At 40.0% G+C, this 27284-nt stretch overlaps 1 protein-coding gene and 1 long non-coding RNA gene across 47 annotated transcripts in view; one reads left to right on the top strand and one right to left on the bottom strand.

Moving 5' to 3' along the window:
- The window catches only part of ZBTB20 (zinc finger and BTB domain containing 20), a 526186-nt gene that overhangs the window by 277934 nt on the left and 220968 nt on the right, over window positions 1-27284 (top strand). For 40 of the 46 annotated variants that reach the window (XM_068697248.1, XM_068697214.1, XM_068697255.1 and 37 more), the window contains one exon: window positions 13995-14077. The exons of the other annotated variants lie outside the window; for them this stretch is intronic. The gene's annotated coding sequence lies outside the window, so the exon portion shown is untranslated. The remainder of the gene's footprint in view (window positions 1-13994; window positions 14078-27284) is intronic. 46 annotated transcript variants of the gene reach the window in all.
- Window positions 1030-19760, bottom strand: LOC137863948 (uncharacterized). Its single transcript, XR_011101237.1, has 3 exons — window positions 19688-19760; window positions 8236-8310; window positions 1030-5243 (listed from the first exon to the last, which is right to left on the bottom strand). It is a non-coding gene; the product is annotated as an uncharacterized lncRNA (long non-coding RNA).

Below are 27284 nucleotides of genomic sequence, written 5' to 3'. Positions count from 1 at the left end.
TTTATGGGACTCTCCGTCTCTATGCCTGTCTGTCATGACCATACACAACTTTTGAGCATGCTGACCATTTTCAGACAAGTCTGAAAGAAAAGATAATTCATTTTCTATAAAATGGGGGTCTAAAGAGAAGAGAGAAAAACTCAAACTAGTGCCACTGCTGGGCAAAAACAAGCAGAACTTATCATTTAACCAAGCTTAGTGGAGCACAGCTGGCTGGCCAGCACATGCTTTGCTCCAGAGCAACCACAGCACACTGTCTTTTGCTCACTGAGAATTTTATCTTTCTTGTAGGAGGGGAGATCTACAATAATTGTACTCATGTTGTGTAGAGCTTGCAGGCTCTGATCACCAATCTGCAGGAAGATGGGCTTTGTTAGTATTACTTTCATGTCTGAGCCATTTTTCTTAAAGTCCTGCCCTCTTTCTTGCAGGTAGTCAAGGTACATCTCTGGCTGGCAGCATTTTCCCATTTCTCTCTGCTGTGGGGTTACAACACCTATTCCTTGCTTTTCTCTGTTTGGATTCACGGTATTATTTCACGCTACATCTCACTACTCCTCAAGCCTCGATATCACAGCCACCATAATTGAGAAATAGTATTGGGCTCTGCCTAAGTTGCTCTTTAATTGGCCAGATGGATCGCTAATGCCTTTGCTGAGGCACTGTCCTCTATCATTAGCTGTTGGAGATGCCTCCTAATATTCCAAGGCCCTGTACAACACCCTCATTTGTTTTTAAACAGGGAAATCAGAACCTTTGTAATTATATAGAGCCTCCTGATAAACATCAGATAAAAGCATTTATTTTTTTCTGATTTCAAAATATAAAAGAACTAAGTCCTGGGAACACTGAGATTTTGTATGTTCTGCGAGTTTTTGAGGAAAGATAAAAAGAAAAGAAATCATGGTTTTCATTTTATATTTTAGGACCTGAATTCCCAGCTTTATATTAAAGGGAAACAGGTTAAAATCGGAGAATTTGGGATCTACATATTTTCTCGTCTTTATTTTTTTGTCAAGGCATCGAGGCAGATGGTATGAAAAGCATTTATATTGGTCTCTCTGCTGATGGAGCTTAACCTAATAATCCAGGACTTGGAACTGGGTGCTTCGATAAAAACACTTTCTGAGAGATTTTTCCATTCAGAACACCAGCAGAAGTTTTTTAATTGACAACATCAGAAATTAGTATCCTGCCAGGACTACATTTCTTTGCACCTTATTACTCAGAACAAAAGATTAATATATACTCATTCCAAGCATGAGAGTTTTCAATATTTTTTTCCTAAATTAAACCAAAGACAAAGTAAAATGGTTTACCACAGGATTGTGAGAGTGAAAATGGGGAAAGTCCCAGTTCCGTGTCAGTTATTACTTTGTCCTAGTTTAAGCACTTGACTCTTTCTTCTGGTGATTGCTCCATTTTCTTGTTTTTTATAGCGTGCTAGATACTTTGAAATTTGCAGACTTAGCTCAGTCTTTGAAATGAAGTAATCCTAGCTCTGAAAATGCCAAATTAAACTGTGATTCAGAATTCCCCTTAATTGTTAGCAACTTCGTATACAGAAAAAGCTGCGCTCTACTGGGGTTTTCCTTCATTCAGCTTTAGTCTGAACTTCATTTCCTATCTTCTTCCTGTTGTCACGGGGCAAACTGAAAGACCAAAACTGGTGCATAAGAAAATAACATGGCTCTCATCTAAACTGTGGAGCACAGGTCTGTGTGGACCCCTCCCACTTCTTGGATTTCCTTATGTGTATGCTCTTGAGAAATTGCATTGAAAATATATACAGGAAATTAAGCCTAACTGAGAAGATTATACCTTGTAAATATTTTCTTCTGTATATTTTGATAGAACAGCATGGGCGTGGAGGGCAGGGGTGTGGATTTTATAAATGTTTTTATGCTTTCATAATGCAGCCCATAATCCATTTTAGACCATTCTTCTTAAACAAAGACATTCAGATTTGCTATAGAGGTTAGCAAATAACGAAACAGTACCACTGAATTGCAATGTTAACACCCCAAAGCAGCCAATCCAAGTGGGATAGCATGCACCCTGTTTTCTTGGGTCAATTTCTGATTTTTTTTTCCTGCTTCTGTACAGCAGTTTTAAAGGTTACTTCTTGTGTCCTTTACAGTTGTCATTTTCCATACTGCAAGGAAGAGTGCACTGTGGAAAGGATCTGTTGTGGAAACATCAGGTGCAAAGACACAGCTTACCTATCGTCTGTGACATACTGTCTTATAAAGTCAAACAGGAATCTCTATCTCTTGCAGTCGGGTATTAGAGATTAGGCAATGAGTCCAAACCAACAAGGAGCCAGAGGGCAGATTGCACATCTGACTGTGAAAGTCATCATCAGGCCAAGTACTCAATCAGGCCAGTTGGAAAAGCATCTTGTTTCTCAGAGGTAGGGCTGGATTTATGTTCTGCCCAGCACACTCATTTAGAGAGAGAGGATTAGATAGCCCATAATATCACTGCTAAGACTCTTGAACACAAAGGGGTTACCAGTGCTTCATGCTGCGCTCACTCTCCCAGGGTGGCAAGTGTGTGGATGAGGTAGGGACGTGGATACAGTCCCCAGTACCCCCAGACCAGCCGAATTATTCCAGCAAAGTAGTCTGAACCTCAGTGGAACACGTTCTCCACTGACTCCCAGAGGTTTGTGTTCTGGCGGTCACCGAATCAGAGGAATTATGCCTCCTGTGATCTCTTTCTCAAACAATGCTCCTACGTCCCTCTCCCTCATGATTTAACAGCTGTCTTGCAGTTGCGGTTCTTACAGCTACCTTTATTAGATCTCCAGCTAGCCCTATGGCCTCTTTCATCTTCCTTTCCCAGGGCCCTGGACAGATTCCTACCAACTTGCCGTTGCTTTGTATCTGCCCTCGGATCGCTGGTGCTGCTGTTCTGACAGCCTACCCAAATCCTTCTTTGCTCAGAGGAAATAATAACTCTCATTCAGTTGCTTTCTTAGCATTTATTGTGACATCCAAAGACAAATGCAAACTCATCTCTAGAATCATTATTCTCTTTGAAGAACAACGGATTGTCAGGGGAGGCATTTTTTTGTGTGGATTCACTTAGAAGTTCTGTCCCCCAGTGTGGTTCTCCAGCTGCCCCTGTCATATCCTCAGTTGTTGTTTATCCAACTTTTAATAATTTCCTTTTCATGCTAGAAAGGCCCACATAATTTTCTCTGTGTGTGCATGTATTTGTATTTACTTCATGTTTTTTTATTTCTTTAAATTCATAACATACAAAATATATAGAAAAAGACATCCATTGCACTAGATACATGCATTATGCATGCATAAATTTTATATATATATTGTCCTGAATTTCATAAAATGTCTAGGGATTTTGTGTGCCTACGTTTTCAGTGCACTGTTGCAGTCTTTAAGGTATCTCTTAATCACCTCACATCATGACTAATTCTTGGAAGAAACGTACTGGTATGTGAATAGCTAGGCTATGCCCTACTTCTATGTAGAGACGAGTGGAGGGAATACTTCTTTGTGCTACTGAAAGAGATGAAGACTGTGGATATTGCTTCACTTCATCAAAAGAAATAATATCACTTATGTTACCAGCAGCGTTGCTCTCTGCACCTGGGCATCGGCTATTTATATTTTTTTTGGATCACCAAAGGTACTTAGAGGTTCCTGTTTAATACTGCGGTGGCTTTGATTAGTGGACTCTGATTTTGACTAATCTCCATTTCATCTGAAAATGGGAAATCAAGCCTGGCCTGAAACCAGCCCAAGGTGGCATGAAAATCCCTAGCTTAATTTGCTCTATTAACATAAGCTTTCACCTAAAAGTGTTAAGATGAGATCAGCACGAGGCTTGCCATTACAGCAGTGTGCACAAATATGAGGGTGGAAAATTGCTCAGAGAAACTGTCATTCAAGTTCTCAGGGTAATGTAGGAATGTTGTTTATTCTCCTCTGAATAACAACTGCACCCTTACCTGTAGCAAAAGAAATGGAAAGAAGCAGCAGGGAGAATATCCTTCCAGCCATGACTTTGGGTTTGATAGTCTCCAGTGTTATTAATGTTTATGTGTTGGCTAGCTTTCTAATGGAAGGCCATCACCTTTTTTTGCAACATTACTGGTTAGAGTAGAGGGAAGAGGAAGAAGGGGACGAAAATCATGAGGGGATGTTAGAAAGTGCAGCCTTCGTCTTACAGGAGTGAGTAGGATTTTCATTGAGATCTTTTTTTTCAGTTCTGTGTCCTTTTAAAGAAAATGAATATCAACTTGCAGAATGCATTTGAGAGAGAAACTGGAGGGTTAAGTTGTCAGATACCAACCTGAAACACGTAAGCCCTGGGCTCTTACCCTTGCTTTGCCACAGCTCTCCCGGCTTACCCTGGGGAAGCCAGTTTGGGCATAACAGCTCTTTCTGCCTCCCAGGGAGGCTGGGCGAAGAGGCATTGTAGCTCAAGTGAAGCTGTGACATAATGGTGACAGTGGCCTTCCAAGAGGTTGATAGAGATACCAAGGTTTGATAAGATGAATGGGATTAATCAAACTGAAGGTACAAAGCAGGGATCTGTGCTGGAAAATGTTTCCTTTTGTAAGGATCTGTGCCACTTGTGTACCTGGCTGCAAGCTGCTCATAGCTTTTCCTTCTGCATTTCTTTCAAAATTCACACAGTGAAAGTATTGGAGGTTTTCTGTCCTGCATTAAAACAAGGGAAATCTATATATTCTATTTCTAAAATAAGAATTTTACAGGCATGAAGGACATCCATCCTATGTTACATAAATGTAGGTACTTTTTGCTTCCTTTTCTTCCTTTTCCCATGTTTATGCCATACAGAGAAATTATTAAAGCAAGTACAGTTATGGGAATTTTATCTCTAATCTGCACAACGTTTTAAAACCTTTTCTCACTTCCCAGCACATATAACTACTACTTTAAAGGCAAAGAGGAGTTCTGTGGCTGGGAGCTGAGGAATATGAAAGGTTTAGTAGCCTTCCTGTGAGAGGAATATGATAATGTTCACTGACAGAGGAACTACGAGGAACAATTATCCCAAGCTGTGTCTTTCAGACAATGCTGTCAGATTTTCCACTTCCATGAGCACAGCTGGGCATGTGGTGCCAGGGTGAGAAATTCCACAGTGGCTGGAAGCGGAGTGTGCTGGGTGCAGGGCTGGCCTTCGGTGCTGGAGGTCAGGAGCAGAAACTGGAGAGGAAAGGAGGATGACTTTCTCCAGCTTTGAGACTGTAATTTGGAAAAAAAAAAAAAAAAGTTTGGTAGTGTAAGGAAGGAATCTTTCAAAGATGTTCCTTCCCAGACTGCTGCTCCTATGAGTTTTGTCTCTGGGTTCAGGTTCTTAACATATCTGTACTGCCTTTACAAGATATATCCCACCTACTTCCAGCTGTCTTTGGTCTTGGGCAAATTTGTATCTTACATATAAGTCTGCTGAAATGTTTGGGGTTTTGTTGTTTGTTTATCGTTTGGTTTCTTCCGTGCAATTGGTACTTTACATGTTTTTGTTTGTTTTGTTAATTTTGTTTTATTTTTTGTTTATTGGCTTTTTAATTATGTAACATGCCCAAGGTTAGCTAATGGAATGTGGGAGCTCTGCAGGATGAGGAAGTGATCCAGGTCAAACTCCAGTTCAAACCTGAGATCTGTTTGGATGCAGAGTTTCAGTCCCACCTGGTTTACTTGGCTCAGCCAGAAATTTTGACTCCATTTCTGACTTTTGTATATGTATAGCAGTGTGTGCGTTAGGTTCAAGCTGATTAGGTTGGTTTCCTACAGGGAAAAAAAGAGGTAAAGAGATTCCGAACAAGCAACAGTGGAGGTGGTTAACTCGGGGATCTGCGAGTGCTTCAAGTGCTATAGATTGCTTCTCATATACACATCACGTTTTGCTTTATGTGGTGTTTGAAATATTAAATGGTACAGCCGTATGTTACATCTCCTGATTTGATCAGTGTGTGCTGTTCTCGGTAACTTTTCAGGATTCTAGCTTTTTAAGAATGGTTTGCTAAATGCTTGAGTTAGATAATCTTTGGGACTCCTCTTAGATTACCATCTTAAATTATCATATAGATTGCTTGTTACATCAGATTACCTTGACTTTTGCCTACTGCTTTGCCTTCGTGCTTGCAAGGAATGGTCTCTTTTCTCATTCTTTGTGTGAGTTGTTTCATAGAGATGTTCCCTGGCCTACCTTTTTAATGTTTTCTAATTTCTCCGTTGAAAACTTGGGAATTCTGGATAATTCCCTAGTCAGTCAGACAGCTCAAATAATGGACCCCCAAATGTAGGCTGTTAATTATTTTTCAGTGCAATGGCAATGTAATGTGTGACAATGGAGCTTTTTGGTAACAAGCAAAATCATTTTGGACATGCTGAAGACTAGAGTGATTAGCACTTAAATAACACCACGCTTCTGAGGATATCAAAACACTTCATAGCATTTAATGAAGGAGGCCTTCCCTCTGTACCCAAAGGATATACTTCACTACTATTAGCTGTCTTCATAGGGAAGAGAGAAAACTGGTTCAGGGAGAGGTGAGGGACTAGGCAAAATTATAATTAGCAGCTGTGTCGTCTGATCAGGGTCTCAAACTCAGACCGAAAGGCGCTGTGTTTTGGTCCTTTGCATGCACCCTACAGGGGCCCGTTGTCAGCAGAGAAGTCCCGTGGGAACTACAGCATTGCTGAGGCTCTCCACAACCAGACAAAAAGGTTGCTCCGTGGGGAGAAGAGCCTGCCAGCAGCTGGTGAGGTGATGAAAGAGAGAAAGGAGAACAAGAATGCCAATAGACTAAATCATTCCGATTCTATAAGGAGGAAATTCTTCACTGTGAGGGTGGTGAGGCCCTGGCACAGGCTGCCCAGAGAAGCTGTGGATGCCCCATCCCTGGAGGTGCTCAAGGCCAGGCTGGATGGGGCTTTGGGCAGCCTGGGCTGGTGGGAGGTGTCCCTGCCCATGGCAGGGGGTTGGAACTGGATGGGCTTTAAGGTCCATTCCAACCTAAACCATTCTGTGCTTCTAAAAAAAAATGGATAGCTGATTATGGAGGGAGAGCGTGGATGAGTGCAAGAAATGAGTGAAAAAGCAGGTGAAAGTAAAGGACTGTGTGGATGAGAGGGTGAACTACTGAATACGTGAGCCCAAATCATCTTGGGCAAAGGAGAGAAAGATGTGGAATACTAGCATATATTTGCTTTCAGCTACTGGAACATAGAAACTCATTTTGTTTCCCATGTAAAGAGCACTGTGAAGCTGAGCATCTAGTAATTAATGCTCAGCTTTGAAAAATAAAGCTGTCTGCATGTATTTTGCAACACCTTTGAATTGGACACATGTAATAAATATCACCATGAGATTTCCTAACAGGATTATTTTAGGATAATGGTCAATTTGAAATTTTTAGCCTTTATGTGGCAGGGGATGAGGCCATTAGCTCATGGTTGCTCTGGCTAATCTTTCTAGCAATGTGGTGGTTTGTTTTGTTTGTTTGTTTTTTACTTTGCCTTCAGCACTATCTTTAAATCACTGTACCAGGGATTTGTTTTTAGGAGAGAACTTCCTAGGCATAGAAATACGGGACTAAATTTGCTCTCTGGACATTAACATAGCTCCTTCAAGTGCACCATCTCTGGAAGTGCTCAAGGGCAGGTTGGATGGGGCTTTGGGCAACCTGGTCTAGTGCGAAGTGTCCCTGCCTTTAAGCTTTAAGGTCTTTTCCAACCCAGACCATTCTCTGATTCTGTGACAAAGAGGACACGGAGAGATATACCTGTGTATGAGTCTCGGGATTGACTTTTCTGTACTAGACAAGTTACCTTTTAAATTCTGCTTTTAAGAATCGTCTGTGAGGCAGGTATCTTCAGCCATACATGTGTGTGACATTTAAAAATTATATTATTTGGAAAATACCATCACTGGTACAATTTATTTATTCACTTCGTAAACATACCTACTGTTGAGAAGGGTCTGCGTGATGATTAATGAGACAATTATACACATTAATATCAGAGTAATCAGACCTCGTACTTTTAAAATAGCAACAAAAGATACAAATAAATTTTTGAAAAACATTGTGCTGTCTGTAGTTGTCACTAGTTGGTTTGGCTGAGATGTATGTAATGATAGCTGGACTTCATAGTACTGAAGCACTGTCTCTTAAGACATATCTTGCACGTGACAAATTAAGAAAATGAAACACCAATGATTTGAAAGACTTACCGAAGCCATAAAGCAAATGCTGACACTCAGGCAAGGCCACCAGTTCTGAATAGGTACAACATGAAAAGTCCGTAACTGAAAAAAAAAAAATATATATATAATCTCCTGATGATGTTACGGTGAAAAATTAACATTTTATCAGAGAATCAGAGGTTATCAGGGAATTCCAATGATTTTATAATAAACTGGTTATCACCAAACAAATACATATTCAAGTCCCACTGCTCTAGTCAGCCAGCAAGAATATCTCTGAAAGCTCATGTATTTATTAGGTAAAACACATTTTCAGGCAGAACAGCAAGGTGTTTCTTTAATTCTTCCTGTCATAGGAAGGTGGTCCTTGGCCTAATTTCACGTTGTCTCTGCACTACCCAGCTGATTAACCTTGAACATCTCATTTAAATTTGAATATTGGGCTGCACCACCATTTTCAAAGATGGCTTTAGTGCATGTCCATTGCTTCTTAATGGCTTCTGAGAGGCCTTTTGGTTGTACATTTTGTTATTTGTACATATTATTTTCACTCTTATTACAGTTCTCTTTTCAAGCAGTAGACAGAGCTGACTCACTGCTGCTGACTCCATGACCTGCTTCCCATTTCATCCTCTACCTGCTTAAAAAGTTTAGTAGTTGGTGGTTTAATCTCCTGGGACTAATGTCTGAGCAGTGGACCATTAAAAAGCAAAACAAAAGGTAAAAATCCTTTTGGCTTGCGTGGTAGGAGCTCTGAGGGTGCAAGTAAACACCCACTTTGCTGATCATTGAACCTAGGGAACTGAAGAAAGAGAAGGAATGTCTTTCTAAGCAAAAAGACCTACTGGAAACTTGAAAACCACCTCTTCCTTGCTGTATTAGCAGATAGGCACAGAAGTGAAAAATAGCTTTGTTTGTTCTTCACGTAAAATACATTGAAATATCAGGAAGATACCAAGTAGCTTAGTGAGGAGTGAGCAGTGCAGGCATATCTATATATCTAATATATATATATATATATTTGGTTTTATCATTGACTCACACGTGTGACTTTGATCATTTAATCTCTCTGTCTCAGTTTTCCCCAGTATTTAGTGAAGGCTGCAAAAATGCATACTGCAGTTTTTGATGTTGCAGTTGATTTCCGTAGATTCCAAGAGATGCAACAGTGCTTTAGGTACTGTGCGCCCATTCTGGAAATGCAGCATATGCTTCAACAACTTCCAGTTTAACTAAACTGTGACTGGTAGAAACTTCATTATGTTAACTTTCCCCATCAAAACCGAATCTCTGTTTTAAGCCTCTGTGAACTCTGTGAAGTAGCAGCACATTTCTGGATATCTGAAAAGGCTCAGATATACTTGAATGAATTTATTAATGAAGTATTCCCTCACAGCAAACAGTAAAAAAATAAAAAAATAAACTCCCGTAATTAAACGGTGAAGAAGTAATACTTCTCACCTTCCCTTTAGAGAAAGTGAAAATAAGCACTGTACAATGTTAGATAGTTTTCTCTAAAATTAAAGTTTTATTGCTGTTGAATCCTTGCAAGTCTTATATTAACAAAACCATATGTTTTATTTTCTTAAATGTTAATATAGTTTTTTGTTTGCATTTAAATGTTCTCCTGGAGTGTTTATACCACTTCGAAGAAAGAGTATCGTTCACACATGAAAATCTGTAAATGAAACCAACTTGAAATAGAAGTAAAGCTAGCACATCTGTTTTAATATCTCAGAAAGTAAACCAGCTGTGTGTATATAATATATACACGCTAGTAGTAGATGTTAAATTAGATTTTAAGAATTTGTTTCAGCTTAATAGCCTAAAATGTTATTAGTAACATAGATAAGGAAATTACTTAATAAAAAATATATGATTTTTAACCTGACAGTGTCCCTCTTAATTAAGTTATGAGATCCTTAGATGAATGATGTTATAAAAGTGCAGTGTGTAGCTTCTATTATTTATAACAGAATGCCAAAGAGCTAGCTCAAACCGATTAAAGCAAGGAAAATCTCATTGAAACTTGCCATTCTGACTAAGTGAATGGTGAATATTTCTAGAGAATTCATACAGCTTTAGCATCTCAAATATAGCAACCATCTAGCACCTTTTGATGCAAGAATTAAACATGTTGGGAAAATAATGATGATACTATTAAATTAATAAAAAGTATGGTCTTGGCAGATTCTGGGATGTGAGCAAAAATACAAGTATTTAAATTGTGATGAAATTTAAATTAGAAGTCTGGATATCCTCACCTGTCTTACAATGTCAGCTTTGCACTGATTTTTTTATTATTATTTTTAATACAAACTTTAAATATTCCTATTAGGCAGGTAACTTATCTCCCCTACTACAGACCAGTATGGGGCTTGTTTCTTCCTGCCCTAAGCTAGTTGTCCACCCTTCAGCACAGTGAGCGTTGTAGACCTTCAAGCCTTTAATCCACGTCTCCTAATAATGACAGCAAAAATTTGGAGTTTCAGCACTTCATGTTTGACTCTGTTGCAGGGTTGAGGAGGGTTGGTGTGTGATCCACAGCAGGGCTGTGCTGGCACAGGGCACTGCTGAATCATTTCCGTCCTTCATGGTGGGGGAGAAGTGATTTGGCAGGGACCACGGAGGTCAAGACTAGCAACTCACCCAGGATCCCAGCTGCAAGCTCCATTTTTTCTGCCCAGTTGTGCAGTAAAACAGCAGGACCCTTAAGAGAGTTTGTGATCTCCAACCTCTCAGCTGCTTTTGGAAATCCCCTACCTCATCGCTTTCTTTATCTGTAATAAGTGTCTTTTAGCTCTATAGAGATCAGGTGTGGCACACAGCTTTAAGGACAGGAAGGATCTTGACGTAAGAGAATTAAGAGGGTAAATATTCATTTTGTTGGTGTTTAACTTATCATTAGTGAACTTTTACCTCTGCTCACTTTTTGTAGCAATTAGGTACCTTGGAAATTAAATTATCTACAATTTAAGCAAATAAGAAAGCTGAAATCTAAGCTATGTTGAAGTCAATGTGGTAGTGTTTTTTTGTTGTTTGTTTTTTCCTTCTTTCTGGTGCCATGATTTCATCCTAAATATCTAAGTCATTGAGGTAGGGTTACCACTCTCTTGAGGGCTATAAAAATAACTTATTATATGGAATTTAAATCAAAATATATGCTGTACAAGCAGATTTTAGAGAACTTGTATTTGAAATGTTTCTTTTCCTAGTCTGCTTTCAGAAAACTCCTAAGCAGCACAAATAATGAAGCACTTCATTTTAAAGGCTTGATTCTAGGAATATGGTTGAAGGACTCAAAAGACAGAATTCCTAAGCACATGTTCAAGGAAATACATGCTACATCTTAACATGATTATCATTTTAAGCCAGTTTCCTATAGTAGTTCAAGCTCTAACCCGTAGAACTGATAGAATATAATCAAGTCTTATGATGATCATGCTTGGCATGGAAAATGAATGTATGCAAGGCTTCAGCTTAGATTAACCATGCGCCACAGATGCATTCATGAGCCCGTTTCCTGTTTTGCTTTATAAGCACCCCCAATCCAATCCTTTAGAGACATTTTTATCTGCTAATAAGCATAATTACAGTCATTCCTGCTGTCATTTATAAAATTATAAGACATTTATTTAGTCAGTTGTGGTGTTGAAGGCTGCTAAGTTTCCCTGACCAGGGAAGTTCTGCCGAATTCCTTGAGACGTCACTGGCAAACCTAGTCTGGCAGCCCCTCTCTCTGCTAGATCATTAGGCTGTGATGAACCACTGACTGCACAGAGATTTCCACAAGATAGGCAAGAATTTCAGGTTCTCACCTCTGTCTGCTTTGTGCCATTTATTACTGCATAGAGAGGATCTAATTTTCTGAATCTTAAGGGTGTGAATCTAGACCAGCTGCCCTGACACCTGAGGGGTTTGGCGGTGTGCATTTCTGCAGGCCCAAGGCCTTTAAAACCAGTGGGGAGGAGGGTGTAAATTTGGCTGTATGCTGAGAGTTTTCAGGGGCACTGCAGAGGAGGGGAAATGACACTACTCCACTTTAAATGGCATATCTTGAGTGACTTCAAGGTAAGGAGGCTGTCCTGTAGGCCTTCTGCTGCTCAACACAGCTCGTGGTGCTACGCCTAACTTCAGCCATCATTTCCCCAGTTGAGAAGCTCCTTTGGCATGCTTTTAAAATGCAAGTAATCCACACGATTTAGAAATCTAATGTTATTTTCCGGGACAACAGTGTTTCCTTTGGACACTCATGACAACAAATAGAATGTGTCACTTATATTTATAACCCCTTCATCCTTCTGTAGGTATCCAAATGCTTGCCTCAGATAGTGAACAGATTTTACTCTTAGTAGCTACACAGACGATAAATTGCAGTTGTCTTCTTAGGCATTGGACATCGGAAAGTCAGTGATATGAATATCTAACTGATCACTTCTTGTATGAAGGAAACTTAGGCCTCATGTGTTTAAAGTCACACACACACAGAGTCACACACAGAATTGTAGAGGTTGAAAGGGACCTCAAGAGATCATCGGGTCCAACCCCCCTGCCAAAGCAGGTTCCCTACAGCAGGTTGCCCAGGTAGGCATCCAGACAGGCCTTGAATATCTCCAGAGAAGGAGACTCCACACCCCCCCTGGGCAGCCTGTTCCAGTGCTCTGTCATCCCTACCGTGAAGAAGTTCTTTCGCATGTAGTCCTGCTTACTACTCAATATACTACCACAAAGTCCACAAGAAGCAGGGTGGTCAGATGACAGGTCACCTGAACACATCAAGAGTCTGGACTTTGATTATGTACACTGATGTTATATACAAAGCATCTGATACGCTTCCGTGGGCCCCACACCCTGTAACAAGAGTTTGGCATACCTTTTTAAATCAGTAGGAGTTTTGTCATTGACTTGAATTTAAATTGTGAAAAGGCTCTTGTTTTGAGGAAAGATATCTAAAAGTTCCAGAATAAGCACATCTGTTAGCCAGACGTCACTTCAAAAACCTAACTCTAGTAGAAAGTTTTAAAGGCTTTGTGGAAAATAATGGACCGCTCTGGGGAACTGCGGAATATTCAGATTAATCATCTAGACAGAAGTTTGTGAGTCTAGGGACTGTTCAGTATAGAAATGCTGAAGTCACTAGCAAAATGTTATGGTAGGTCACTCAGTTCTACTAAAAAGGAATATCGTCCTTTTAACTTGTGAAATCCTGCTGTCTATCTAAAGGTGGGTCAGAGTAGAATAGTTCAGAGACAGCACTGATAAAAACTGTGACTGTTACTAATTTCACCCTCACTGATATTTGTTCCATACAACTGCTGTTTCCTCTTCCTAATTCACATTATAGTTGAGGATTTTTTTTTTGTTTATCCACATGAATAGACAAGCTCATGAAATGGTCTCAAGCAGCAAACGGCTTTGGAAGCCAGACAAAGTGAACTAATCTCCAGTTTATAAACGTATTGCGATGCTGAAAGAGCAAATGCTTCAGCAAGCAACTTTAAAGAGGAGTTGGGGTGTGGAGTTTCTGAAGGAAAGAAGTTGGAGGTGACAGAGTACAATAAGGCCAGAGTACAATGACAGCCTGACTAGAGAAATTTGATTATATAAAGAGGGATAATAGATGAATCAACTAGAAAAACAGACACCAGAGAGAGCAGACAGAATACAAGAAAAGAAGCATTTGACCATAGGAAAATAAAATGAAGAGAACTTAGCAGTTTCCTACTAGCTAGCCTTTGAAACTGAATGGAGTATGTGAGATTTTTAAAATATCGTTTGTTTCTTAGACTGCTGGAGAAAGGACACTGCAAGGGACGAAGTGACTCTGCTATCACACAGCTCAAACTGCTTCAAAGGTCTGCCCAGTGTGGTAAGTGGCGCAAAGCACTTTATGATCTCTGGATGAAAGTCTCGATAGTAAGTCCAAAATTTTTTTTCAAAGGGCAAGTCCAGCAGTCCTTAGCCCCAATTCAGGCAAAACTGCCATTGTTTCATACATGAGCGTCTGGAAAACAGAGGATACAGGGGCATTGAGCCAACTGTTCTTTTTTTTTTTTTTCTCTCTCTCTTTTTTGACTTTATTGTAGAAAAGGCTGAAAGACTTTTCAGGGTGGAGGACATTGTGAGAAAGGGAGGGGGCCACCCGCTGGTAATGCGAGGCTGAGCGTGTTCTCCACCACTCTGTCCACCTGCCCTCAATTTGCCTTATATTTTGCATCATTCAGTTGAGGCCAATCTTTCAGCCAGATAAAAAGGACTTTGCAGAAAGTTATGGGCAAACAGTCTGAATGGAAACTGTTCTGCAAACTTAATTACAGTGTTTGCTGTTAAATGCAAACTAGTAACAGCACACTGGGATTAGCTGAGTGTTCAGCAGAGAGAGTCCAGGTACAAATGCTTTAGTTATATGGATCTGAATTTGAATTAGACACCTTTCAGCATCTTAAAAGAAACTGTCTCACCTGTGGTTCAGGTTGTATCCCTCCTTTTTTTCTTTTCTCTCTCTCTCTCTTTTTTTTTTTTTTCCCCTTCATTACATGTGTGTACAATAAAATCACAGTCAAAGCAAAGCAAACAGCTATGTTTGGTTCTCCTTAGGGCTATATTGAAATCAATGAAGCATCTTCATGATCTATTGTTCTTAAAAATGTACACGCTGAGTCACTCCCTCAGCATCATCTTCTTGCAGTTCAGGGTAGGATTTCACCTCAGGTTTCAGTGATTGTTTTGGAGTCTGGGGAGCGATTGTGGATGCGTTCCTTTTGCTTGGGAGTAAGATTTCCTGCTACCATTAACCTTTGCAATCGCTGACTAGTAACAAAGAGACTTATTTGGGTGCCACTCTTTTAGGTGTTGAAGTTACTGCTAGTTTGAAAGGACTGAGCAGAATGCCGAGTGCGTTGCAGAGAGAGGCTTCACGCTGTGCTGCACAGGCAGGCTTAGCTTGGGCAAACTCTCCCTGGAGTCAGTTGAGGTTTTCCCTAAGTGAGAAATGAGTTAAAAAACTGAGGCAAGATTCTGATCTTTTACCCAGGCACATCTCCAGCAACTTTGGAAGAGTTACTTTTGACTTACAGCATTGTAACATGGATCAGAGTCTGGACTACAATAAGGACTTCAGCATTTGGCCCCACTTCTGTGTAGGCTTTTATTAATTTATATATTCTTTAAAAAATGGACAATTACATTGACTTTAATAACCCTTACCTCAAAGTTCACTTTAAAGAAAACTAATAAGGCTTTTTATTTAAAGGAAAAAAAAAAACTAAAAATAAAAGTTTAGCTATGGTCAGCCAGGGTGGGAAATTCCATTGTGGCTGCAAGCCCATGGCAGGTAGAGTGGAATTTAATGAAGGAAACTGCTGTGTTTTTGTGTCTTTCTGTATGTTTTTCCTTTAAAACCAAGAGCTGGGCAGGCTTCCCATTTGACCTGATGTGACCCAAGCAAATTGCTTCTTATATAAAAACAACTGCAGACTTGGAGAATGTGAAAATGCACTGTATCCTTTTTCCAACTCAGGGAAAATGAAAGCCTGAGAAACAGGACGGCCCTGTCAATACTCGTTGAGCAAAACTATCACTCAAACCCGATAAAGAGAGATTAGAACAGGCTTCCTTATGCCAGAGGGATTCATTATAAGTTAGATCTCTTTATGTGTTGTGTGGTTTTTGTTGTGTGTTTTTTTCTTTTTTTTTAAACAGACACACTTACCGTCAGTAAGGGAAAAATCCATTTTTCAAATAATGTTTTTTCTCTGTGTGAAGGGAGCAGGAAAGGAGCACTTGTAAAGGAGGACAGAGAAGGAAAGAGGGGGAAAAAGGATTTTAACTAACACATCCGAACTAAAGAAAGAAATTGATAATGGTTAAGATGTAGGCAAAAAGCCCAGCTTTTAGCTTTTGCTGTAACTTGGGAGAGCACAGGCGCAGGGATTCAGGGTGTGTCTGCTGATATTGTATTCAGATGTGTTGCCTTGGCATGTGTACTGACGGATTTATTTAAAAAACAAAGCAAAAAAAAAAGCATTGTGTGCTCGTGAAATGACTTCATAAAATCCTTCCCTTTATGAATTATTTTGATCACAGGGCTTGTTGTTTAAATTTCTAAAGTACGGCGCTTTTTTTTTTTTAATTGCCTTCTTTTCAGAACTGTCTGTTCTCAAGTTGGCACCTTTCGCATAACAGCATGCGGAGATTAAAGGAGAGGAGAGGGAGGGGAGCTGGGGGGGGGCTCTTGTCAGACCAAGGGGGTGACACAGCGCATAAATCAAATGAACGTCTTCTGAGGGTCACTGCTGAAACGAGCCTTGAGCTCTCAGCCCCTCATCTGCTGCATGGGCAGGTACAATCTTCATTGGAGAGAAGAGCAAATACTCAAAATGTCGCGTGCTGCCATGTTGCAGAAGGCAGAATAGGCTCCTGGTTGCTCTGTGTTGCTTAAAATGGAGGTGAAGGGCTTCTCACCCAGGGAACAAAGATGCTGTGAACCAAGCCTGGTCCAGTGGGGCCTGCCTTTCCAAAAGATGGATTTTGCTTTTGCTCAGTGAGCCTTCTGCCTGGTGGTTGGGGTCTTTTCATGCTTGTGAATATACTCTGTAAGCACTGCAGGATTGCATGCTAAAGGGGCAGATGTTCAGAAGGAGGCTATTTGGACGGTTTTGCTCTAAATATTGTGTTAAGGACCTGCAAAGTCAAGATCCACCACCGTCATCATACAAATCCTGTATTTATCCAAAAGTTGCAACAGTGTTTTCAGCCTCGGCATGGAAGTCAGAAGGTTTTCCTGGATTAAGGCTCTGTACTAGGGATCAGGAGAGCTGGTTGTCATTCACTGTTTCTTCTTTTTGTTTGCTGGGGAACATTCACAAGTTCTCTAGTATTTTGTTGCTGTTATTTGGTAGGGTCTGAAGTACGATGGTGCTTGGGACTACCCTCAAGACTATTCCTGCTTGTGTAAAGGAGGAAGTTAGGGTAGCCCTTACCTGAAAAGCGGTGTGAGTTTTTTATTCTAGCATTGTGTTCAAAGCATTAGGATTTATGTGGTAAGCTGTATTTTCTGTCAGGATTGCTTGTCTTTTCAGAAGGTCGCATGCAGAACCATGAGCCTGGTATTCATCTGAGGACAGGAATAATAGTTTTGTGTTATGTGTATTGATTTATTTGGTCCTCCTCTCATTGCATTGTCTGCTAGGCAGGGAGATCACAGCTGCACATATAAATGTGTGTAGTATTATGGCAAACAATGATTTAGGGTTCTAGATTATGATGCAGAAGATGCTGATTTCCATGTAAGCAAAGAAACCTTGTTTGGCTTGCTGGACATGATATTAGAGCAAAATACATTTTACTTTTTGCTGCATGGAATTTTTCTGTTAGTAGCAGAGCTTCCAGCTCCTGGCAGATTTGCTTTTAACTGTGTACAGGAAAGTTTCCAAAAAGAGACAAAGAGTGGAAACCCTATTATCTTATTCAAGAGAATTTGTCTCTCAGTTTAGAGACACTTTGTTCCCAGAAACTCTTTTCCATAGCCTAATATATCTTAATTCTCATATAGACGAATATGGCTGTACATAGATTTGTTTGTTTGTTTGTTTACTTCAGGACCTTTCCTTGTACAGATTAGATACCTCTCTCATTTTCAAAACTGTACTTTGGGTTTCTGGAGATGAGTGCCATTCAACTAGCTTTCCTTGAAGGCAGGTCTTCTTGACCCTTAGTTAGGAGAGTCTATTATGTTTGACATGATGGACTTTGTGTAGAACTATGCTGATCTAAGTGTGCCTTTTTACTTCCTGTGCATAAACATTAGTACCACTTTATGTATCTTCCGTTCTGGGCTGGACACTGAAGCCATCTAATTTTCAGTGTATATTAATCCATTCATCCAGGAACAGCTGACTGTATAACGAGACTGAATTATTTTTTGTAAATATGATTTTCTGCTGCTTGTGCATAAGGTTATAGTAATCCACTCCAGTTTCAGGTTAGTCTTACTGTTTCTCATGGGTGCTTAGAACAGCATCGAACAGCATCTATAATGACAGGTTGCTTTTTTTTAATTTTTATTTTTATTTTTACAGGGCAAAGCACTTAGCACAGTGATGAGAGCAGTTTAAGTACGTAGATGTCTTTCTGAGAAGGGAAGTGCAGTGCTGTAAGGTGTCTGCATTTTTGGCAATGGGCTTTTCAACTGTTTTGAATTCTGGTGAAAGGCCTAAGGAACCTCCTAAGCAGAGTTCAAAGGGCGTTTGGTGGCTCATGGAAAAAATCCTGTTGCATGTCAGTTCTCCCAGTCTGGGCAGAATGTCACAGGACATGTCATCATGCGTCATCTGTTATTCTAGTTAGATAAATTCTCAGCTGCTTTTTTTGCCCATACTCTTTTATTGATTTCAGAGGGAGTTTTGTCCAAGTTAAGAAGTGAATAATGTTTCAGGATTCAACATTGGATTTTTATGTTTCTGGTCTTGACCAAGTATGTGAGCAGATTGCTGAAAGTCAGGACAAAATGAAGATATTACTGCATGAAAAGCAGAGGAAGAAATTTCTCATTTAGAAATCCAAATTACAGTGTCAGCAAGAGACGTTCAGTCTGTTTAGAATATTTCCAATTTGTCCTATCCACGCCCAGAGCTTCCTCTGGCTTCAGTGCCATTATTCTTACAGCTGCAGGAACTTTCCCAATAAACCTGCATCGAAGACCATTTAGCTACATGGGAATGCTTCCAGTAATGTCCGTGTGCCCTGCTCTGGGCTGCACATATATGTGCTTCTGAACTGAGTACTACTGGAGAGACTCTATTCTCCTGTTTGAAAGATAAGAAACAAATTAAATTCTCTGATCAATAGTTCAGTTTTGATGTCAAAAGTAGTGACAAAAGTGAAAGCTATTGATAGGAATTATAAAAATAATATGATGGGTACTGCAATTTGTAATACATAAAGGCTCAGAAAAGAAATTTATTTCTTACTGAATTTGAGAATGTCACTGATTTGGGGATATCTCGTTTCTACTGGGAACTGCATTTGTAAATATTGCAATATTTACACTACATACATATTTTACTTTATATACTTGTTATATTTTTAAGAACAGTGACAGTAATATAAAAACTGGTAATAGTATCTTGAATTTTTATAGGTTTCTTCACCTGAAAAATTCATAAAGGACCTTATAAACATAGTTCTTGCTCTTGTGAATACTTACCACTACTTACTAAATTTTAAGTGTGTGAGTAGTCCTGTAAAGCTAAAAATTCAGGGGAATAGCTAAGCAGATGTAAGCTGAGTATGTGTATACATGTTTTTGTAATCAGAGTTTTGCATTTTTAAAGAAACTGCACAAAAGTCTTATCATTTACTTTAAAAAAAAATACTTTTGGAATAAGACGAGAACATTATTCACTAACTTATGACAGAAATGCATAAAACTTCACTGTTGATACTGCAAAACGGACTTGAAAGAGAAAATTATATTTACCCAACAATTTGGAATGTGGCAAGCACACTGCAGTTCTTTTTCTCTTTTCCTTGTCTCATGCGCAAAGACTTGCAGGATTTCAGTTCAGTCTACAGTGAAAATAAATAGGATACCTCACTCAAGAAGAACCTACGTCATTTGCTTAAGAATGCATATAAAGCATTTGACAGGGTTGAGTGGTATTTTATTTGGTTAAATTAGGGTTTGAGGTATGTGCAGTTTAAACTCCTTCCCCTTCTGAGAATGATAAAAGACAGGAATGCTATAATCGTCTGGTTATATGAGGCCAGAACAGGTGCAGGATATGGAAGAATGAATGCTCTTTCCCCTCACATCTGTTCTCTGATGAACTATTTAATTCTTCTTGCAGGAATCTGTTAAAAGCTTTTCTAAGGCTTCCCTGTAGGCAGGCAGTTCACTGCAGCACCCTACATGCAGCACCTTCTGATGCATGGGAAGTAACATATGCACACGTCCTTTCCATTTCGCAATGTGGAATGAGAAAAACAGGAATGTATGCTTAGAAATCCTCTCTGTACCTTCCTTCTGGGTACAGCAGAGGTTGAACTGACTGAAGAGTAGCATCATGATCCATTTCTGCTGGTGGGAATAACATTGATTTCTTTTGTGTTTAAAACAACGGTTAGAACTGGCTTGCTTTACAGAAACTGTTTGAACTGGATTACTCATACAGAAACGTATGAGGATCTGTCAATTTTTATAGTGTTTTTTTTTTTTTTTCAATATCCAAATAAATTATAAGTGAAAGCAAAAACTCATAAATGTTTAATTTGAAATTGTTTCTGCTTCTGGATCAAGACAACTTGAGTTTATTGGACTAGATGTCCTCTTGTTGGGAAAATAAGCTGTGCTACATTCCTTATTTCTTTGTTTCTTTGTGATAGGTGTGCCCAGATGTTTGAGCTTTTGGAAACGATGTTTGAGTTTTTGAAACTCAGAGCCATATTCTCTTCTTAGTACAGATTTCTTCATAATACTTCTGCTAATTTTAATGGGATCCATACATAAATCCCTTCTGTAGATGTAGAGGAAGGGATCTTGAATGTTTTATTCTTCCCATTTGTGTATTGGGAATGCTGTCTGATGAGGAGGACGAAAAGAGTGCCAGTTTACAGCAGAAAAGTATTAGAGGAATTCCCACCACACACCTCTCCTGCAGTGAAACAGAAGTATATGCTTACAGAAGAAGACTGTGAAGTTTGGTGTGAGCTTGGGTTTCAACTTCCTCCAAGCCTTGACGTGCTGGAATCCAGCATTTGAGTCCAGATCATTGCTATTTGACGGTCCAAGTCTCAGCTATGTGTAAAAAAATCCTGCTTAACCTTGGAAACTTGAAAGTCAGAATTTTAGTTTTTTTCTCTAAAATAACTGAAGATAAATGGACCCTATCAGAGGGTGATTTATTCTGCTTGGGTAGACCTCTTATGATGGGACAAATTTCTCTTTAAAGGCACCTGGGTATCACCGAAAGCATTTAAACAGAAGATACTAGGCTGCAGTAAGTCATAAAAGAAACAGTTCAGTTAGGTATTCACAGATTGCAAAGCAGTTTTTCAATAGAATATTGCTATATGTTTACAGCTGGGCTTGTGTTTTGTTACCACTTAGTGATACTTATGTTTTGGCTTACTAGTTTTACCAGCCTAGTTTAACCCCACCTGCAGGTATAATGAGTATACATTATGAGTCCACAAACTATATATGAATCCACAAACTTTTTAAAGTCACTGACGGGAAAGAGGATGTCCTGGGAAGATATCACAAGAGGTTTGCTTTCTTTTAATATCTTTTTATACCATTCCTTCTAGATGCATGCTCTTGGCCTCCATTAGAGTCAGAGGACTGGGCTAAATGGACCATCTATCCCCATGTGTTACCATGTGCTATTTAGGAGACCTTATATACATACCTGAATATATGTATGCATATGCAGCAAGCCTTTCAGTCTCCAATAATTATTGTCATCTTGTCCTGTGACATGGTTAGCAGGTGACATGAAGATACTGGTTGAGAACACAGTCTTTTAACCCCTTACCTACACACACATCCTTCCTGCTTGAACTCTTCAGTATACTTCAGGCTCAACTTGAACTGCCTAGCCCAGTGATGGAAAAGAAACCCTTTTAGATCAGTGTATGGGGCTGTTAGGAGATTAATGTGAGAAGAGGGAATGTAGCTGCCAGTCTTCCTGCTGAGATGGCAGGAGTGCCACTTTCATGCTTTGCAGCTGCTCTTTGTTAAAGCCAGTAGAGAATGAGTTGAGCTTGCTCATGGAGCCCAGGTATGTAGTGCTCTTACCAGTGCCGCCAAATAATCATACATTAGTCACTTCATATTGTGTGTGTTCAAATATATATAGATGTATGGTATGCATAGTTTATGTATAAATATGTAAAAATATACAAGTGTGCCTACATGCATCCAAGGGAAGCACTGGCATTTAGCTGCTGCGGTTCTAATGGCCTGGGGGCTAAGCCTTGAACATAATTTAAATACCCATAGCAGTCCTTCCTTCTTTTCTGCAAAAGGGCCATGCATGTTACATGCCTTTCATGCAAATTCAATCTTTCTAGACACTTTTGAACAGTAGGACCAGCACTTTATTTGTCTTAAAGAAACATGAGTGTTCTGAACCTGCACTTTCTATGATAATGAAAGCATGTTTTAAACACAAGAAAGATTTCCAGTGATACAAATTTCTAACAGTACTGTCTCTGACGGTGATTTCTTATTATGTTCTTAAGTAGATCACATCACTGGTTTTCCACTGTTTTCCCATTTGAAAGAGCCATTGTGAGCCTTAATTAATAATTGGAAGGATCCTTGCAAACGGAAGCTAGTTGTGAAAATGGGTGAATAAATATATAGATATATGGTCTATAGACATTCTGATGAACTTCACCTGAAACAGCTCAATATCTCTGAGCTTTAAAAAGCATAGGAGATATTAGTAGTATTACATTGAGTTTTATTCATTAAAAAGATGTTTGAAATGCATTATTCTGTTTAGTTCAGCAAGCATTCACCAGTTAAGTGATGAGTTATGGCCTTTTTATGGGACCAAAGCACAACAGGAGAAAGTATTCTATTTTCCTTTTCCAGTTTTTGCATTGTGACCTGACATTTATGTATATTGCATAAAGCAAATTCTGAGCAGTGCAGCTTCAATGACTTGGGAACTGACAAATATTTTTTGTCGTTTTTACTTTCTTATTGTCGTTTTCTAAGAAGTTAAACATACTGTGCTATGCAGCTCTTTCCAGATAGCATAGAAAGGCTTTGATGGAGAGGTTAGAGGAGGCTACACCATAACTGTTTCTGTATGTCCAACTTTTCAGTATAAAAATAATGTGTACCTGAGTATAACAGAAATGGTTGTGTCTGCTTGATTGTATCTTTAGAAGCCTAAAAATCTAAGCTATGAATGATATGATGAACTAAGCATGTAACAACAAAAAAAAAACTTCCCTTAAATTACTCAGGTCTTTGATTCAAGAGTCACTTTAGTTGAAATGAGTCAGTCTTCCTCTTGCTGGCACTGGGAAATTTAAGAAGAAAAGCAAAAGAATTCCTCCAGCATAACAATACCATCCATTGTAAGTCAGTGCCAGCCGGAGATATCAGGAAGCAAGGAGCTAGGCCAAATCAGCACTTATTTGTTAATTCCAGGAATGTTTCAAATATTTGAGGGCAGTTTCCGGACAGAGTGATGATGGTGGAGGGTTCTGGCATTACAGTTCGTCGGGGCATGATGGATCTTGTCTTTGGATCTGTTCACATTCAGGCACTCATTTCATTGCACTTTAAGTGATTGTCCTTCACACTGTTCCAGCAGGAGTGGCAAAAATATGAATGGACAAATAAAGCAAACAGCCCTTCGTCAGAGCCCCATCTGAAGGCTGAGCTCATTTTTCCTTTCTGTCTTTTTGAAACTTAATTTTACATCAGACCCAGAGGTCAAAATTCAGGCATTGCAGTTCAGGTGTGCTCACCTAGCAGCTACTGTATTGCAGATACTGTATTTTTAGGTCACTTTTAGGTATAGAGGGAATTCATCTTTATAATTCCTTATTCCCTGCTGTCCTAGTGCTTCTTCATTGTATTTGTGTTGCAGATTTACCAGGTCTTTTGCAAGTACCTCCACTCACTGTGCAGACATCTATTTTTTCAAGTGGTCCTCTGCCTTCATTACATCTGCTTAACTCACAGTTATTCTGCCATGCCCGGTCTAGTACACATTTCCTTGATCTCTTTTCTGTTTTTTTTTTCTCTCATTCTCACAATTCAAGTAAGTCTCTGACCCTATGAATTGAATGCAGACATAACCAAGTGAAATTCTATGGCTTATATTACTTAGTGGGTAAAACCATGCTACTTGGACAGACTGCTGGAGCAGTAAATCTTGTAGTTTGTTCATTTTGATTCTGTGGATATTTCCTTCTGACCTCTTAGTTGCATCCAGACTTTTGCAGGAGCAACGTTTTATATCTTGATATGCAAAAAAGATGCGTACACAGCAGTGAGTTTCCAATCTTGATAGCATAAATTCACTCCAATTTTTTTTTTTTTTTTGCTTTAAATCTAAATAAATTAGATTAAATTGCAAGGAAATCTGTAAATTGCAAGGACAAAAACATGGCTGAAAAGAAAAATGTTCACTTCTATTTTGCAGATTATTGTTCTGCAGTCACAGTATTTGAGCACGTCTCAAAAGTTCATTAGGCAATGCAGCTAGTATCTGTCATGAATTTACAGTCTTGTTTGGCTTTTGCTTCTCCTCATCCTGCTTCTGCTTTTCCTCATCCAGCAATGTGATATGGTACCCAACCTGCAAGGTTTTCCATGCTGTTTTGTTAGAGTCACCATGCCTTTTCCAAATCTGTTTCTAGGCTATTAACTTCTTCTGATCTGTCCTGTTTACTCACTTATCTAATTTTTTTTTTCCCCTAATTCAGTGAATGTAGGTCTAGCATGCTTGCTGGAGACACAGGTCTGAATTTCTTTAAAGCAACCTTTCTGCTGTGATATAAGCAATATTCTTTTGTTCTCTTTTAGGCATTCCAGGTGTTAGATTTAGTCTCGTAGTTTTTCAGACCTGAAAAACTACGTTTTTCAGACGCTTCGTTGGGTTAGAAACTGGCTGGATAGCCGGGCCCAAAGAGTTGTGGTGAATGGAGCCAAGTCCAGTTGGAGGCCAGTCACTAGTGGCGTCCCCCAGGGCTCGGTGCTGGGGCCGGTCCTCTTTAACATCCTCATCGATGATCTGGATGACGGCATTGAGTGCACCCTCAGTAAGTTTGCAGATGACACCAAGCTAGGTGCGTGTGTCGATCTGCTCGAGGGTAGGAAGGCTCTGCAGGAGGATCTGGATAGGCTGCACCGATGGGCTGAGGTCAACTGCATGAAGTTCAACAAGGCCAAGTGCCGGGTCCTGCACCTGGGGCGCAATAACCCCAAGCAGAACTACAGGCTGGGAGAGGAATGGTTGGAGAGCTGCCAGGCAGAGAAGGACCTGGGAGTGATGGTGGACAGTCGGCTGAATATGAGCCAGCAGTGTGCTCTGGTGGCCAAGAAGGCCAACGGCATCCTGGCTTGTATCAGAAACACTGTGACCAGCAGGGCTAGGGAGGTGATCGTCCCCCTGTACTCGGCTCTGGTGAGGCCGCACCTCGAGTACTGTGTTCAGTTTTGGGCCCCTCGCTACAAGAAGGACATCGAGGTGCTTGAGCGGGTCCAAAGAAGGGCGACGAAGCTGGTGAGGGGCCTGGAGAACAAGTCCTACGAGGAGCGGCTGAAGGAGCTGGGCTTGTTCAGCCTAGAGAAGAGGAGGCTCAGGGGTGACCTTATTGCTCTGTATAAGTACATTAAAGGAGGCTGTAGCGAGGTGGGGGTTGGCCTGTTCTCCCATGTGCCTGGTGACAGGACGAGGGGGAATGGGCTAAAGTTACGCCAGGGGAGTTTTAGGTTAGATGTTAGGAAGAATTTCTTTACTGAAAGGGTTGTGAGGCATTGGAACGGGCTGCCCAGGGAGGTGGTGGAGTCACCATCCCTGGAAGTCTTCAAAAGACGTTTAGATGTAGAGCTTAGGGATATGGTTTAGTGGGGACTGTTAGTTTTAGGTCAGAGGTTGGACTCGATGATCTTGAGGTCTCTTCCAACCTAGAAAATTCTGTGATTCTGTAATGAGCAATGTTTATCGTAACCTAGTTCTCTGCCGAGAAAATTGTTTCTTGCTGACTTTTTTTTTTTTTTTTTTCTCTGAAGCCTGATGGAATTTGCACCTTGTTCCACAAGGTGGTCAAGAATGACTGTTTCCCAGTTACCAGCCTGGTCTTGTCTTCTCCACTTCTCCCATTTCAACCATCAAGTGTAAAAATAAGGTTAAGATTAACTGTTACCCAACAGCGGTCTGCATTGCCAAGCAAGATAACAGAGAAAAACACAGCTTCCTTCAAGTTCACAAAATTGCTTGAGCTGGGAATAATGCAAAACCGCTGAGTTCAATTCCAAGAGGAAGGCTTTTCAGCAAGTTCAGGTTGACCGTAGAGCTAGCCAGAAATGGTGGTTACAGTGAAGCCATTCTGACACAGAAAAGAGTCACGGAAAAAGAAAAAAAATAAATTAAAACTGAGAACAGTTATAGTTTCATATTTTGGGAGTGGTGGGGAAACAATGGATATTCAATAGTAGAGTGTTGGCTCAATAAAATGCAGGGATTCATTCTGAATTTATATGGAGGTCAGTCTCGGCTGGCTTTCTTGTTTCTTAATGTATTAACCGAGCGTGTAAGAAAGAAAAAACACACAACAAGCAGCATTTGCTTTCTGCAAACTTGCAGTGCACCAGCTGTGAGAGGGTATGCATTCCTGAGGACAAGCAGTTTTTATACTCTTTTCTGACAAGCACTGTGTAGTTACATCTTCAATCAGTAAATGTATGTGTTTTTAATATATATATATATACACACACACGTACATATATATCATTTAAGTAAATAACTGTGGAAAGGAGGAGAAATAGTTATAAAAATAAGCATTCTGAACAACAAACAGGCTTAGTGTACAACTAAAGGAAACTTGGAAGAAACAGGCCTTCATGAAGGAATAACATTGTTGAAACCATATGTTTTCCATGTACCGGGGAGACTGTTTTAATAGTTTACAAATGCATATAACCACAGAAAGACTAAAATTAGTCAGTGCTTTAAAGGGCTAAAGATTGACACAAGTCATTCCAGTCAGTAAAGCACTTCTTTTCATCCAGATCCAGTGAATAAACTTATGTGACTGAGCTGAAGGGAGGTGCTGGGGGGGGTGAGGGGGAACATGGTGTGTCTCTGGCTTGGGGGGGGGCATGGTGTGTCTCCAGCTGCTGCACAGAGCTGTCCAAAACTTTGCACAGCTAATTTGCAGTATCCAGGAGAAGCATTTTCCTCAGACATTGTGCCTGGTGGGAAGGATGGTGGGCTAGACCACAAGTAACCTGAGTTCTGTCCCTGCTCTGCCACTGATATGCTACAAGATCTTGAAGAAAGCATTCCTCCTCCTTGTAATAGATGTGCCATCATAAATTATCA

Source organism: Anas acuta, chromosome 1 (genome assembly GCF_963932015.1).
Source record: "Anas acuta chromosome 1, bAnaAcu1.1, whole genome shotgun sequence".
NCBI classification, from domain to species: Eukaryota; Metazoa; Chordata; class Aves; order Anseriformes; family Anatidae; genus Anas; species Anas acuta.
This window is presented reverse-complemented; position numbering and strand designations above follow the sequence as displayed.